Source organism: Malurus melanocephalus, unplaced genomic scaffold (assembly GCF_030028575.1).
Source record: "Malurus melanocephalus ecotype Western Australia unplaced genomic scaffold, MMel_1.1 scaffold_43, whole genome shotgun sequence".
Classification (NCBI taxonomy): domain Eukaryota; kingdom Metazoa; phylum Chordata; class Aves; order Passeriformes; family Maluridae; genus Malurus; species Malurus melanocephalus.
In genome coordinates this window covers 2,870,140-2,883,183 of record NW_026623275.1, presented here as the reverse complement: position 1 = coordinate 2,883,183, position 13,044 = coordinate 2,870,140, and positions in this window count along the sequence as shown.

Sequence of the window (13,044 nt, the reverse complement as noted above, 5' to 3'; positions counted from 1 at the left end):
ATTGTCCCTGTTATCTTCCATTCAGCTTTAAAACAACCTACACAACGTTCCTAGTTGGGTGAAAGTTGCCATTGCCTGCTGCTATGGGTGTACATATATGTCTACATATAAATATACGTGTGTGTATATATGTACACTGATGAGTCTGCATGAAATTGAGGTAGGCCATGAGGAGGAAGATCTTTTCCTGAAGTTTTCCTCAGCGCCAAACTCTATAAACTCTATTGATATTTTTTTTTCTTCAAGAATGCACATATAGGACCTGAATTGCCATATACTGGCATTTTTAATTCCCTAGGTGGTTTTATTAAGTTGATCTCAAATCCCTGCATAGAAATCATTTCCTCCGCTGCACCTTGTACTAAGGCAGCATGTTTAACAAGAGTATCACAAACCTGTTTTGCAAAATATAAATGTATTAAAAATGTATTTCATGATTAATAGAAATTAGATCATAAATTTGTTTTTTATTTTACCTACCTCAGGTTTGATTGACCTATCTCAGATGCCTTTACCTGGCTATGAAACTGACTCTCAGGTAAAGAAAGCACAAAAGCAATTTGTGTAAAATTACAAAACTCACCAATATCAACATATAAAGTGAAACTTAAAGTCAAATGATAGCACTTTTGTATCGAGAAATAGGGAAATTATTTTACCTGGTCTTCATTTCCCTGCCCAAAAGGCACACAAGAGGAAAGATTTGYCTTGAACATACTTCGTCAGTCAGTTTGATCAGATGCAGAATATTTATGTTCTGAAATGGAAAACAAACAACTTCTGTGAGTTTAGCACTAGCAAGGAGAAGTTTGTGCTGCTGGAGCAGGGAAACCAGTTTGCAAAATTAGCAGGAGCAGTGTCTGCCCCAGMAGCTGTGGATGTTTGTCCAGCAGTCATTTATCACAGGCACACAGGAGCAGAGGTGGATTCAATCCTGCCTGGTGCCTGGATGGCTGGAGGGAGCGGGATGTGGTGCAGTGCAGGTGAGGCAGACATGACACAGCCAAGATCCTGGCTCGGGCGCAGATGAGGGGGCTGAGGTACCATTCAGCTCCCTTCAAGCACCATGCTGCTCTGGCCTGAGGAAATACGGGAATGAGGGTGCAACAGGCAGGAGGAAAAGGGGTGCTGGAGCAGACAGGATGTCCCCACCACTTCTGAAGCTGCMCAGACATGCTGGARCCCCCTCCTACTAAAGGGGRRCATGTGGRCCAAGGCAGAGAAGACCMTCTCTCAGAGGCACTGTCCACACAGCCTATCCCACATTTGCTCAAAATAAGGWCTGAGATAGGAAGGAAGACCAGAKTTATTCCTACATAGAGCATGCCAATAGTCCTTCTTATATTGTATTTGAAGACCCTGATTCAAGAAGCCTARATCACAYTAAYTCTTCCTCCCCCACTTACTTAAGTCTTCAAACATCAGAAAACAACAGCCAAAGGGATTTAAAGCCAGGCTGGCTGAATGTGCACATGCAACAGTAGAACCACCAGCTAGAAATACTTATTTTAAAAAGCTGTGTGGCTTTGACAAAAAAATTTCTKGCTCACTTTTGCAGTCTTCTTGCTCCTTCTTTCTAAGGATGTTAGATATACAAGTACTTTAATTCACCCATTTTTCTTAATAGCCTAAATGTGTYTGCAGACTCAGAAATGTAAGAAAAGTGCATTAACTCTATCTGCTAGAGCTTTACTTGCAAATGGARGTTATTTTTTTCAAGGCAAAAAGAGTAATAGGAATCCAAACAATTCATTTGAATATCTGCTTCACTTTAAAAATAATGCCTAAAATCTGAGAAGATTTGATTTTTAATTTYTTTTCACTAGCTGTCATATATTTAAAGCTTTTAAGCAGAATTAGCAGCAGTATCACAAGTGGTTATTGTAGAAAATCCACCTAATCAGGAATGAAAATCCCCAGTAACTTAGGCAACAGTTTCTCTAGAAAGCTAGAAAACCAACTATTGTTGTAGTATCTTCTACAGAATTTTCAAATCTCCAGATCTTCAAACATGCTGCAAACATTAATGAGCAGTCTCTCAAAATACCTGCGGTCTTGTGGTTARGACAGCCCAACACAGTTTCAAAAGAAAGAGTTCAAAGCCTTGCTCAGTCACAGCCCAGCTCACACAAGACTAAGACTGATCCTGAAATGCTTTATGATTAGGCATGAGAGTAATTCTGTTAAAATCAATGAGAAGAGTGTGCCTAAATGTTTTCAGATTAACGGGATTTAAGTATACCATTGGGTTCAAAGTCCAAACAACCATCCTGCAGCTGCTAATAGCCTCATCCCCAGCTGTCCATTGGAGCACCTGAGGAGCTTCCAAAAATAGTTCGATGTACTCCTGCAGAGGGACAATCTGTGTCAGACAGTCTACTTGAAGAAACAGGGGTAGAAGGGAGGGAAATAATATCATAAAACACAATTTTTGAACTACTGCCACAGCTGTCTTGATATACATTCACCCAGGCCCTTGGTCTGGACTCGATTCTACAGAGCAATTACCATTTTTTGACCAAGGGCTCTTCTGAGTTCAGGTGCCAACTTTRTTCACTTCCCTGTGGCACGTGGGGATCCTGGAATAATAGGCATATTCAGAGTAGGTCTGATCCAACCAGTTGGGTGAAAACATTGGGGCTTCATCCACCACCTGGGTGAGCCGCAGCCTCACCCAGGCTGTGGGGCATCTCAGTTCAGCTCCTCACTCTGCCCCACAGGATTTCAACTTGCTTCCTAGGGTTGTATACAGCTCTAGGTTTCACTCCCCAGTCCAACCCCAGCAATATTTCTTAACAGACTGGTTCAGCTAGTTCTTCCAAAGCTTTTTAGATTTTGTGGCTTATACCCTTTATGTGGTCAGCTTTCCTCACGTGTTGTCTGTGCAATCTGAGGAGAAAGCACATACCTCCATGCCCCTTGCCCTGGCAGCAAGTGCTGTTGGTACTGGCAAAGTATCACTGCTTTAAAACACAGCTTGAAAATGAAATGGTAAATCCCACTCAACAACTTACTTGGAAAATTACAACTTTTTTATCACCATTGCTGAGAAGTGTATGCCTGTCATTCCTTCATCAAGGAGCAGCATTGAAATATTTCCTGTGCATTCATCACAAGCTTTTTCCTTTAATAAATTACTACATAATGTATAATGTTTCCTTAGATTGTGTATTACTCTTGCTTCTGTAAAGAGTTGACTCATTGGTTATGCTGACCTGGGATGAGAGAAAAAAATGGTCATTTAATCCCCTGAAAAYATGGCTTTGCAGAGACCAAAGAGTATGTCTGTCCTTTGAATCAATGACTGCTCTGAGAGCAATAAAAGTCACAGACACATGCTGGTACCACAAGTACCAACACAACCAGTTGGAAGACCTTTTAAATTATATGAGAAAGGTTAAAACAATTATCTGAAGTACAATAGTCCTTTTTGAAACATACTGATCTTCAAAAGCAGGTTTATAGCCTCCCTTCTGAACAATAATTTTCATAGCAGAAGTCTGGTAAAAAGCTTTAGAAAGTGCATTAAGTATTCTTTGTCTCCACTGCAAGGATAATTATGTTTACTTTCCCCCACTTTCAGGACATTTTCCTCAAAATTTGGTAATTTCATTAGAAAGTGTAGTTACAGGCAAGAAGTTCACCAGACTGGAACAAGAAGATTCTGCAAGAATCATTCTTTTAGTAAAAGAGCACTTCAGTCACCTCTTCCTTGGTAACAGTATCCTAAACATGAAGCAGGAAAATTTGAGAAAGGCAAAAAAAAAAAGATCTCAGGGCATATAAAGACTTGAACATAAACAAAAAAAAAACCAAATGCAAAACAAAACAACAACAAAATGTCATGTAAACAGCTGTAAAACAGCAGATTCAGTGGACAGAAATTAGGCCAATACATCAAATATGTGTTGTTTGTTGTTGATGCCTGAGGCCACAAAACTACTTGGAGTCTTTGGCTTTCTGTGAGTACAAGATGATGGCAGAAACCAGACAATGGACTGTTGTTTGTTTGTCAAGCCCAACCATCAAATGAGTGGGGTTGTTGTTTTTAAATATTTAGTGTTTTGTTGGAACAACCTCACATTTTTCCTTGAAAGAGAAACAGCACTGCAAGGATCATTTTGCTATTGATTATCCATCCCTATCACATAGAGAGAGATGTGTTTGCAACATACTTGTTTGGGGCCTGCATTTTTTTAATTGTGATTTTGGTTTAGTTTATGAAACTGTCTATTTTTCATGGTCACAGGAAGATGTGGAGACCAAAAGCTCTAAGTGAGCAAAGCACAGAAAGATATGATGTGCTGAACACATCTCAGCAGTGGTGGCCTTTGGCACAGGCTGGTGTCAAAGCTGTTTTCACTACACAGCCTGCACAAAGCACAGCAGCCCTGCTATGTACAGACAATTATTTGTAAGGACCTATGCTTATGCTTCCCAAAATGAGGTACTTTTACAAAAAGCAGAGGAGAAWTGGCGCAGCTACATGGAGATGCTTGTTTTAATACCAAATCCCATGTGAGCATCTGAACGCCAGTATTCAAAAGAAGTCCAAGAGGAAGACAGACCTCACTTATGRTCAGCCTGTCTTCATGGCTTCTCTGCCTTTCTGAAGTCAAGGGGAGATATCAACAGATTGCAAATGTGTGGGGAGGGGAATGGAATGAATTCTTCCTCCACTGGTCTATATGGGAGTTCCTGTCAACCATTAACAAGATTTATTCACTTAAGACCTTCCAGTGTTCTCAAAATAATTGCCTTTCATTTGCAACTTGGTTTGGGACATTTTCTGATGGTTTTGAGGGAGGATTAAAAGAGATTTTGATAAAAATTTGCGCAAGAAGGAAGAGAAACCAGTGTTCCTGTAAGCTCTTGTGTTGTTTTTTTTTGCTTTCCATGTTTGCAAACTGAAGAAGTGGGCAGAAATCTCAAAGGTGAACATCTTCAGGTCCCATGGGACCAAATCTGATGCAATTTTTATCACGACCGAAAAAGATGCTACAAAATTTAAACACCAGAAGTGGAAAGGGCACATTTCCGTGCAGGATTCCCATCAGCTTTCTGGGGTAGATTCCAGCTGTGAAAGCCAAGGGCAGCTTCTCCCAACACCGACCCTTTTTGTGGTCAGGATTTGGCCTATAAAGGCCTAATTGGCACTAACATGAATAGATCTTAATTCACTGCCTACAGCAGATTTATATGAAGCCTGTCTCCTTTGGATCCCAGGCAATTTCCTCTGTAGTGTTTGCGTCAAAACACAAACCTCTTCTCAAAAAGATGAACATGTCTACTGCACATGAAAGCAATCAACAGAATCCTTTCTCCCTGAAAAAGTAGGGAAGAGCTAGGCAGCACTGTGCATCCTTTGTCTATGTTCTGAAAGAAGCCAAATTCAATGGAAAAATAAAAGACATACCCCAAAGGCTTCGTGACTCCTTTTTCATCCTGAAAAATTCTTTTATATAGCAATATTTTATTACCTTTTGACAAAAGTCCAGCTTTATTGTGATCARTTGCTCTGGTTTTATTGCACTATTATATGTTTGCTAGCTCAGTCTGTAGTTAAGACTGCTAAATGTTTTCGAAGAAAATAGGTTTAGAACTGGACTGCTTGCCTGGTGAGGCTTAAGTCTTTTCCTACCTCTGTGTGTAATTATCTACTAATAGACAGTTTCACAGTCCTGTGTATTTGACTGTTTATGACTATGCCCTCTGTTTACTGTCAATTAAATGGTGGGTTTTTCCCACTGGTTTTCTTGTTTTGAAGACCTGTGCTATTAAAAAAAAAAAAAAAAAAAAAAAAAAAAAAAAAAAGAAACCAAGAAAACAAAGTGTGATCCAGACACAAATCTGCCAATTTTACCGAAGCTGCTGATTCAACAAGGTCTTTCAGCATTTGCAAATTTGGGGGCATGACAGATGGAGCTAATTTTGAAACAGTACCACTAGTCATATGTTTAAAGCTGCACTTGTGTTTAAGTGCTTTGTAGAAACAAACTTTAATTCTGTGGGTTAAACTGAGATGACTCATTTAAGAGAAAATATCATATTATGTGAAAAAACATTGTCACTTCCTGGTAAGTCATCAAAGAGCTGCTTTTGTTAAAATTCCAAAAATAAGTTTCTCTTAGTTGACTGTGCCATTTTAAGTCAAGAAGCTCAAACCTCAGTAATATCATTGACATTAAATGTAAGGAGATGCAGCCCCACAAGCAGAAATAAAAATGTCCAATATAAATAAGAGATATCTTATTAAATTCTTAAGGAAAGTCTCTCCAATGCCATGGCTGATTAATGTATTTAGCTAACTTCAAGTGAGCAAACAATTCTGAAAATGTGGATTCATGGCTTTGAATTCTTTGCAATTCTTAGCACTGCATTTGAGAATGTTTACACAATTTGTAAGTCTCAAGCAGACATTTTACTCTTAGTATTTATTTTCCTATTGAAATATTTCAGAAACATAAACAGGTAAGGCATTCTCAGCTCTCTGTCACTCTATATGGCATTTCCATTAATGCCTTTTACAACAATTAGTTCTTCCAAACACTGTAGCTACAGCAACAAAAAGTGCAGGTGAACATTATCAACAATCACCAAAAAAAAAAAGACCCAACAAACAGGCAAAAAAAACCAAATCAAACCAAAGAAAAAGCCCTGTATTTAAGGAGCCCCCAGTTTAATACTCTTCCTCTGCCAAGCAAACAAAAGTTTCTAATGACTTCAGTTTGGGACTTTTTTCACAGATCTCTCTTAGAAACCCCCAAAAGTACAGGAACATGTTCATGGACGTAGGGGGATTTTGCTCTTGATTTATCCTTTCTTTTTATGGCAGCAGAACAATAGCATCTTCTGTTTTTTTTCCCTGCCATCTTTATTTGCTTTTTTTTTTAACCTTTTAAAATTGTGTTTCAGAAGATTTGCTTAGACATGAAGGTATGAAGTCTGTAAGATATTTTGAACCTTTGAATAACTTCTTGTTGACATCTTTAACTGTCCAGTCCAACAGAAATAGGATGAAATCTGCTGAAACTCCCTGGATATATACCACTACATTAAATTTTTGCATAGTCCATTAAAACATCGAGTGTTCTTGTGCTTATGCAGACAGCTTTTAGATATCACGTGTGGTTTATGGCAACTTCTGTGCAGACTCTTTGGGGTATACACACACTTGTTAAAATCCTAAGCAGCCACTGTTTCTAAAGATCGATGGTCTTATTTGGACACTTAAATGAACTAAGCCACATTTGATGCTAATTTCAGACATCCCATGGTGGTCTTGTTATTTGCTGAAGTCTCCTGAAACTTAGTTGAAGTTGCAAGTAGTGATTGTGACATTTGCTGTCACAATTTGTGACAATGTAWGCATCGTTTTTTCAAATGCTAAAGTAGATCAAAATCTCTGCTACCAAATAAATACAAGGATTTCCTCATGCTAGTGGAAACTCAGTGGGCAAATTCTTATACAAGAAGTTGAGATGGGCATCCGTATCACATGTGTATTAGCAGAGAAGAAAGAAGATTCATATATATCAAAATGTCACAAGTATTTAGTAAAGAAAAAAAGAGGACTCTTGTTGATTTGTTTTATCATTACAAAACATGAGGATCATCTGCTGAAGCCAGTCCTTTTAGCAGAACATAAACTTTATTTTTATTACTGATAATTCAGCAAAGACATTTCAAAAGCATTATTGCAAGAGGCTTTTTGAGGTCTCACTGACGTTAATAGGAGTCTGGTTTTCCAAAGGAAAGGAAAAATACAATGATGACATTATGAGAAAAAGATAAGCAGAAGAAATACRTTCCTTACACTGAATTACTTCATGATAACATGTTTTGATTTTTCCTTGCATAGGCTTCCATCTGAGGAGTCCAAGGAGGTTCACAATTCAGTGGTAGAAGGAATACGTTCCTTTAACTGAATTGCATCACAATACTGTATTTTGACTTGCTTGTCCTTGTACAGACTTTCATCCAAGAAGTTCAAGGAAGTTCATGAATGACTAAGTGAGTCTCAGATAATACAGAAAGMAATAAACATTGACTGATTTATGTGCAATCATTCAAAAATCAATAGCAGAGAAAGGCCAAGAACTCACGTTTTCTGACGGCAGCAACAGTCATGCTACTGARTCATGAGCACAATGAGATTATGCCKGGCTTRAGCATCAAGGKTCATTTTGAGCATCTGAGCACTACTCAGGTGCTCAWAGCAGACAACATACCTAAGCAAATTTCTGAATCATGATCTAATTTTTGTATGCTAGGGAACTTGGTGAACTTTGCACTATAGTGGACGTCTGCACCCATTCAATCAACAAATAAAAAAGCTTCAGTCTCTGGCCTCATCCTAACACAGTCACGGCTGCAGAGGAGACCCATGCTGCAAGAGACTCAAGCCAAATCATTTCATGAGAGAGGCCACCATCTGCTGATGACTATAGGTAAAATGGTTTAAATTAGGACATTGAAATGCATCTGAGCCCTAGCTGAAGCCTTGTTTATCTGAGCAGACTGGGGCAGGCCAGGCACAAGCACAGCAGCTCAGCAGCACATTAGATGAGCTCCAGTAGAGAGGTGCAGTGACAGCTGGTGGGGGACACTCAAGGGGAAACAGATTCATTCAGTGCAAAGCCATGGTTAGAGYCTCAAGTGAAGATCAGAAACTTGGAAACTAGTCATGGTGTCAGTCCCAGAGGTGCCTGACAAGGTGTTCTGTAGGTTTCATACTGTTCAAAAAATCAGTGAAAGGTAGGCTAAATAGTGTTCTAGATTTCTAGCATCCTATACAACTATCTTGTTTTAAACTTGAGTGTAAACTGTTCAGTTTTGTTCTGTTTTTACCAAAATAATATTTCAACAGTGATGTGTGCAACAGAGTTCATAGAAATAAAAGAGACTAGTTGGTAATGGGAGATGTGAAGATTAGTTTCTTATGTCTCTGTATTGGCACATGATTTATTTTCTCTGTAACCAAGTGCAATGTCTGATCAGAATGTTTCTGAAYTTCCATCATCTGTCTCCCATGTGGCATTTTCTAGTGGCTTTTCTATTACAGTTGATCTCATTTATAGAAACTACCCTCAACAGGGGCACACATTTTTCTCTGTTGTACCAAATAACTTTACACCTTTATGAGAAATTTATAACATAGAGTTGCATTTTCAAAAGTACTTAGTTGTCTTAGTCGATATTTTATTTTCAACCACTTACCAAAAAACTATTCTTATTCTTCTCTAGTAAGAAATTAGATGAGCAGCTCTGTCTTCACAACAGCTGGAAAGGGAAAACCAAGCTGACATGGTGGCTTAGTGTATTAAAATTTTACCCTGGTGGTACAGCTAGGTCAACACAGTTTTTACTGTCAAGTGAAATTGTGCCCACATAACTTCTGTTTCTGGGAAGGAAGAAATATTTGCATTCATTTATCTTTGCACTGAGAGGCAAAAGTTCCCATGAAAACCATGAATGACTTGCTGACTGAGTTTAGCTACAAGAATGCCTAACCATGAAGGCAAATTTGTTGCACAAATTTGTTTATTCCTCCAGGTCCATCCTGATTCCATTTTGCACTATTCCCTGAGGTGGACAAAACTCTAAAGTTTGAAAGTAAAATTAGGGTCAGAGTAATATATCATCATTTCCATATGGATCCAAGTTTCACAGAGTGGAAATCCCAGCTGGTTTGAAAACAAGCTAGAAATACTACAAGAACGGATTATTTTCTGACTGTTGGGTGTGTTTGTTTTATCTCCCTGGGGAGAATGTGGGTTCTGTAAGCCGCACTCTGYATTTAGATTCTTTACCAGGAAACCCTAGAGAGGAAATTCTAAATTACAACTTTCTACTAACTGTATTTGGCAGCCAGTCTTGGAAACCTTCAGCATCTGGTGCTCTCCTGGCTGAAGCCAACAGGATTTCTACAAAAAATTGAAGAGATTTCCCACCAGGGGTCCATGAAGAAATTACTAATATCAGTTATGATGGAGAATTCCCATCCTAAGCATTCTCCTGTGCTTCTCTTTTGCAAACAGGAAAAACCCCACCTAGCTCATTCCAGGAAGAACAAACATGATGGCATTGATAGAGGTTTGTGTATGCTTGGCCAGGCCAGATGTAGGTATGAAAGGTTTTAGATAGATAATATTCTTTTCCTTTTGCATCCTTTCTTTATTTTCTTCAATAMATACAATAAGACATGGGAATATTTTAGCCTGACACCCTCCCTTTGGAAGTTTTGAAGAAACAAATATTATTTATTTCTGTTTTCAAAGGGAATTTGGGTAAATCAAACAAAAATTACAGTTAATTCAGAAATTAGATGTTCTGACACATCTCAGCTTTCACCTTGTTGAAAGAGAAGGCTCAATGTTGACTGGCTACCTCAACAAACTACTGCCCTGTAGTCTAGTTTGTCGATTGATTTGATATCTGATAATTCACACTTTAGGCAGTATATTTACCTGCTCTTCTTCATAAAATATGAATTACAAAAGGCCCTGCCTGTTCTCTAGGATTGTGTCATTTTTATAACTACTTATAAGAAAACARKAACATGACCTACTGCACCTGCTGGRGAATAYKGAGCCATAATTATATRCATCACYATMATMAAGGAACATCACCTGTTTTAAAGGTAAGCCAAGCTAAGTCACAGCTGGAGATGAGAGATGGAAAGTAGAAGTTAGAGGTAAGAAACAGGATTTTAGGAAAATAAAAAGCCATAAATAGGCGTCACCTGAGCTCATTTCTCTCTCTTGTGRAAGCTTGAAGGTTGCCATTGGGAGWAAGGCTGTCACTTATCTTAGATGTTCTTCTGAAACATCTGGACCCCTACAGCATGAGCTGGTGCAGCTGAACATCCTGCAGAACCACAGGAGCTCTCCTGCAAATCACCACRCAGTTCATGCATCCTCAGTGAGATGTAGGCCGTGGTTTTACCCGAGAGCTTTTGCCCTGTGATGATCTGCATTTCTTCTTGTGGGAAAGAAAGGTCTGCAGGTCCTATTTGTGGCAGAACTCTCATTTATTTGAGCACACATGAAAAGCTGTATGAAGCTAAACAGTGTTTAGGAGCATTATTATAATATGAAAATCAATCAGTGAAAACATACAGGAGTCAACTTTTACTTAAGCTAGTTTGAAGTTAGTGAATGATCAAAGCAGTTAAAACAGGAATAATGACTTGCAAAGACTAATGATASAGAATAAGAACCTGTACAAAAACAAATAAAACACCTGCCTGAACTTGAGGGTGGCAAGGGAATTACCCACAATGAAACGTATTTCCTGAAATATGTTTACATTAAAATTGCTTGGGGGTTGGGAGCACAAAGTAATTAGCTGAAAAATAACGAGATGGGTGAGGTCAGATGGTCTGTTTGTCTAGTCAGTGGTTTGGGGTCAATGCAATGGAAGTAGAGAAAGGGCACTGCAGGTTAAAAGAAAAAACAAGGGGAGCAAAGGACATTTTCTTATTTGCCAGAGTCAMTAATAATATTCCATAAAGCTACAGTGCTTAAATTATTGGAGCTGATCAAGGATCTCTCACTGTAATAYGTTTCCAACAGAAAATGCAGTTCACATAAACCTGTTGGTTTCCAGAGAAACATTATACATGTAATTTTCTGGGGAAAATAGTGTTTTCTATTGTTGACTTGAGATATTTCATTTTCAGCCAGTTAGCTGAATTACTTTTCTTTCCCATGCCAGATTGCCTCCTATGAGCTCTGGACCAAAGACCTTACTTAGGTCTCRGGGTTGGACAATATGGTTTTACAGCACCTGCAGTGATGCAAACCAGCCATCTCCTGACTGTGTGAAACGGGGCACCACAGCATTCACTCCAACAGAGGGTGTAATGAGAGGTACAACCTACCCAGAAGGTTTGTCCCTGCAAAACAGAATCAATGTCAACTACCAAAAGGGCAAACACCAGGTTCAGCTGCACCAGGCAGTGTTAGCTATGTAACATACTGAGTATTTATAAGCTGGACTACTACAGGAATTATTATCACAGTTCCTTTAGCACTCAGAAAAAAAAAGCCATATAAATAAATAAATTAATTATTCTTACATTCTTTACTATATAGTACCTATGTTCTTACATTGAAGTATTTGGCAAAACATCACAGGATGACAGTAAACCTTCCTCATCCTTTGGGGACCACATTGTCAGCATTCATCACAGCATCTGACTGCCCTGGAAACAGGACCCTTCCCCCACATTTTTGTCCATCTACAAATATCTGCTTGGAAACCCAGTGACTGGGTGCAAGTCTCACCATCTGCCCAACCCACCCATAATAAATTCCTGGCATTTTTCCAGGATTGCTGGCATAAGGAGGGCTAAAATAAGTAAATATTCCTGGCTGTGTGCACTGAAAGTCAGAAAATTTAGACCCCAATGGTAAGAAAGAGGAAATGAGTTAGCTTTCCAGGGACTTTCCACTAAGAACAGTCTGTTGCAGCACCTGGAATTGAAATCTGGGGAGTTAGCCTAAAGCCATCCTGGGAAATATTATGGGCAAGCCCAGGTCATATAAAAAGGGTCACGAGGCCCCACGACTGACTCAAAAAAAAATTGGACTATTTTCCTGGGGAAGCCAGTTAGATGCAAGTATAGTCAGTAGTTATCTCAGACAGAGCACCTGGGAATTAAGGCTGTGGGAATTCATGATGGRTGAGGTCATTCACTTGTCCTTTCACCTCTGGTGTAGAGTCTGTCCATAGACAGAGGAGATACTGAGTCCATCTCGACCTGCAAGGACAAGAGCTGTGTGAAAGGGGAGACAGGACCTGTAATTGCAGTGTGACAATGGGAGCAGACCTCTACAGCAATTCAAGGCACACCCCACTAGTGTAATGTCCTGCGGTGTCAGCTCTGGCTGCTTCAGCAGGGGAAAGATGTGAGTGACCCTGTGCACTGCTTTTCCTTCCAAGACTTTCCACAGGCAGGAACAGGGATCATTCAGAGCCCACCAAGGCACAAGCAATCCCTGTTTCTTGTATCCCTTGCTTGACAGCCAATCACAAAAC